The following is a 4,631-nucleotide window of genomic DNA, read 5'->3' as shown; positions in this document are numbered from 1 at the left end:
AGGAAAGGAGAAAGAGCCAGGCCACAGGCTCTGGCCACAGGCAAAATGCCCAAATCTCATTTGGGCTGTCATGATATCCTCTCTCCACTAGGTTCTTTCAAAAGAGGGAAATTATTAAAGAAACTGAACCTTTTAAATGTGAGTCCATTAACAATTGAAACATAATAAAATGGTTATTAGTAGAATCTTATGCTTTCCTTAACAATATCATAATTTCCTGGAAAGAGCCTTGGATTCAGAATCAGAAACTATTATCTTATCTCTGTTACTAACAACTTCTTAGCAATACACAGGCCATTTATCCCTCTCAGAATATTTTTAAAATTGAGGAAATTGAATTATCACATATCAGGTCAAAGTTTTGTGGGGTTTAAAAATATTATTCTATGATCTTTATTATAGATACAGGGTGGGACTGCACAGGTAAAGTCAAGAATTGAGGCCCTTTGCAAACAATATTTCAATGTAGAAAGCAAAGAATCTAATCTGCCCATGAACTACAAAAGGTATGTCAAAGATTTGGGATGTTAAGAGGTGCTATTTGTTTCTTTACAATGAAGGTGTGGTTATACATTATCAAAATGGGCTTTCCTATTTAGACTGCAGGCTTGTGACCCTATGAAACTATGGCCTGTTTCTCTGTTAATATTAAGCTATCTCATCTAAGGTAAAATTTGTTCTACCTAAAATCCTTTCATCAAATTTTCTTTCACTGGACAGCCAAGTCAAGTTCCAGTAACTAATTATTCTCTCCCCAAATCTTTCTCACTAAATATATCGTCCCCATCACTACCACCCCTTTCCCTGCTCCATGAACCTATCCTGAGCAAGTTTTCTTTTTCAAAGTTAAAGCATCCATTCCATTGATGATAATGTTTGTTTGTTATAAGGGAATACCATGTCAAAAACGGAAGAACTCTACTTGGGACTTCAGATTTTATGTCTTACTGCTATAAGCTGATTGCACTTTCTAGGGAATTCACTAAGTGCCTTTTAGCATGCAGTGTGAGACCCTCTTTCCCTCCCCCACCTTATTCTTACAAGGCTGTGAGATATCTTTTTACTTCCTAAATTGGAGGAGCTGTTTTGAATCCTCATTAATCCAAAATCCTAACTCTGTGTCCCCATTCCATTTAGATAGCAAATATCATATACTTTCATTATGTCAAAATAGCCACAATAGGAGTCCTTCATTTTCTATCATTCTTCTCTTCTAATGACCAATTTTAATTTTTTTACATCAGGATGTTTAATGAATATATACTCCTAGCAAGCATTTAACAAACACTATATCTATAGTTATCTATCTATGTATCTATATCTATAAATATAAATATAGATATAGATAGTTGAAAAGGAAGGGAAGGGGCCACCTAGTTCAATTCTACTGATTTTTAATTGTTGAAATTGAGACCAAGGGAACATAATTGATTAATTAACGTTATACAAAGTTAGTAAGTATCATAGGTGAGATTTGAATCCCCGTCTTCTGACTCCAGAGTTCCCCTTCTTTCAACTATAGCATGCTCCCTCCAGTACAATCCCAGTGAAGAGAGCCTTCTGGAAGTCTCTCTTTGGGGAAATTAAATTCATTTTACTTCACTCCCCATTCCCATTGGAATACACAATAGACCTCATTACTACCGAGTAGCTTCAGAAGTGCAATTTTGATTCCCATGAAGCAGGAAGAATTAAACTGTGTTATACCTAAGCTTCAGAAAATGACTTATAGTTATCATAAGAAGTAATCAATGTTTATTATAGCTTCAATCACCCAAACATCAACATTTCTATCTGGATTAGTATCCAGGCCTAGGAATTATATTAGAGAAGCAGTTTTGCATCTCACTTCCTCCTATGAAGTCTCCCTTTTTATCAGGAAGAGTGACTCATTGATTCCTGCTCCAATACCAATGCCTGAATGTTAATGAACATTAATTAATGAATGGTAATTAAAAAGAAAGGAGGTGACTGACTAAGTATATTCCAGAGAATTCTGGCAAGTCGATAAGAATGACGATGCGATTAGGTCATAATAGTTGGGAAAAAAACCCTGTCTTTCCCGAGTCAGGACAATGAATCAAGGTAGTCAGGGAACATCCTGCCGGGAAACCAATGGTTACAAATTGGTTCCCTCAAGTCAAAGCTTTTCACTGTTTTAAATTTCCAGCTGTTTTTCATTAAGGACTTCCATGTGCCTTTGATAGGAAAAGAAGCCTGACCTGACCTCTTTACTGTTGAGAATACAAATGGGAGTGATCAGGTGCTGAAAACATTGGTTCTACCTGCTTTGTGGCAAGATACCCTGGGGACCTGGGTCATATGAGGGAAAGGAATTTGTTGGGGGCAGGGCAGATCATTTCTTTTTAATTTTAGGTATTTAATGTACTGTGTAAGGTGAAAATCTTAGCCAGATGCCTTGGATTAACTAATCCTGTTGGATGGCTGCTATCATTCCATCCTATACTTGAGCTATGAAACTGAAAACATTCAAAACATGTCTTGTTAAGACAGAATCTATCCAAATCTCAGCTTTTCACTTCTTCTACTAAATGATTTTTTTTGGTGGGGGAAATAATACTTTATTTGAGAGACAGGATGATATAATGGATGGAGACTGGCCTCAAAGCAAGACTGGAAAGTCCTGTCTCTGACCCATAGCAGTAAGGAGCCCTCACTGCTTTAGGAGAGTAAGTCTATGACATACCATGAAAGTGCTTAGCTATATTTATAGAAGGAGTTTCCCCACTGACAGTTCCCTATACCAGTGGAATTATAGGTTTGTTGTCTATTCCTAATTTTGGAGACAGGCTGTATAGCAAAGTGGGTAGAGGGCAGACTTCAGTGTTAAGAGAAACATGGGTTCAAATCTCCCTGCTGGCAGCTATTAGTTTTATAATCATGGTCAGCCATTTAAGCTCTCATTTCTCTAGTAGAAAGATAAGCTATACACATGGATAAGTAAGTGTATTTCAGTAAAGATATGGAATTACAAAAAACAGGGTTATGGGATCTTCAGAGGAAAAACTTTCTCATTGAAGAGGGCATTTTGATCAGAGTTTAAAGGATGGGTAGAATCAATTAGCAAAGGAAGGTGGGAGGAGGCAGGGAGGAGGCACATTTAGCAAATAGGAAACCAGGAGGTTCACCTGCATAAAAGCTGGAAAATACAGGACACATAAAAGAAGTAGAAAGTATTTCAGTTTTGCTGGAGGATTGTGTGTGTGTGTGTGTGTGTGTGTGTGTGTGTGTGTGTGCGCGCACGCAAGAATTATATGATGGGCCACCTGGCAAACTAAACCAAAACATTAAAAAGGGGGACACTTAAGTGTGGACTACTTTAGGAGAGCTCTTAACCTAAAATGGAGGGAATGTGGCCATTCCCAAGCCTGAAGCTTATTCATTGTTTCTATGAACATATTCATCCACCATTCAATGAATCATGCAAAAAATATGTATTAAATACCTTCAATATATCAATCAATGTACTAAATACTAAGAATTCAACCACAAAACCCAGTAATTTTTGAGTACCTACTATGTTCAGTGCATTGTTGGGGATTTAAGAACCTTAACACCTCGTCTCTGCACTCAAGTAGCACTCATTTGAATTGGGAGAAAGAGTTCAGCATACATGAAGCAGTGAGGGAACAATAATAGAAAATGATGATATTAGCTGACATTTAGATAGCTATAATATTTAAAAAGCACTTTGTATGTATTATCTCATTTAATCTTCATCACAACCCTGAGAATTAACTACTACAGCCATTATGAGTTTCATTTTAAATATGGGAAAAAAACAAAACAAAACCTGAGGCTCACTTAGAATAAGTGCCTTTTCCAGAATCATGTTACCTAAGTAAATATCAGAGGTAGAATCTGAACCAAAGTCCCTTCCTGAACTTCAAGTGTACGACTCCTTCATTTATACCTTGCTGTCTCTTAATTAAACAAAAATGCTAAATTATGGTACAGATTATAAATGCAATAGAAGTTCACAAAAGGGATATCGTGATATGAGTTGATATAATCAGAGAATTCTTCATAAAAGAGTTAGGCTTTCATTAAGAAAGATCATAGATAATAGATAGGATTTAGCTGAGTGAAGAAGAGCAGGGAAGAAGGCCCTGTAGTCAAGAGAAGAAGATACCAGAAGCAAAAGCAGAGAATCAGGAATGTGGATAGTATAAATTCATAGAGTGGGGCTGGAGGAAGCAACATTGAAAGGGCTTGTTAAGAATGACCTGATTGGAGTACTGAGGCACTGCTAGAGATAACATCAAATCATGGGAATGACTAAGATGTGGACTATTCTGTAAAGGTTAAGAAGGTCAATACAGTTAAATGTCTAAATATTTCTGTGTTATTTCAGAACTGAGCAAAAGTAAATCTCTAGGGAGGCAGGGTGGCTCTTGCCTTTAATCCCTGCTACTGGGGAGGCTGAGAATGAGGGATCATGAGTTTGGGAGTTTTAAATCTCAATAGATTAAGCCAATTGGGTATCCTTACTACATCTGGCAGCATTATGGATAGAGAATTGGGAGCCATTAGGATACCTAAAGAGGGGAGAACTGTTCCAAGTTTAAAAAAAAAACAGTAGGTAAGAGCTTCTGTTTCTATAAACAGTA

The sequence above is a fragment of the Sarcophilus harrisii genome, chromosome 5 (genome assembly GCF_902635505.1).
Source record: "Sarcophilus harrisii chromosome 5, mSarHar1.11, whole genome shotgun sequence".
Classification (NCBI taxonomy): Eukaryota; Metazoa; Chordata; class Mammalia; order Dasyuromorphia; family Dasyuridae; genus Sarcophilus; species Sarcophilus harrisii.
This window is presented reverse-complemented; position numbering follows the sequence as displayed.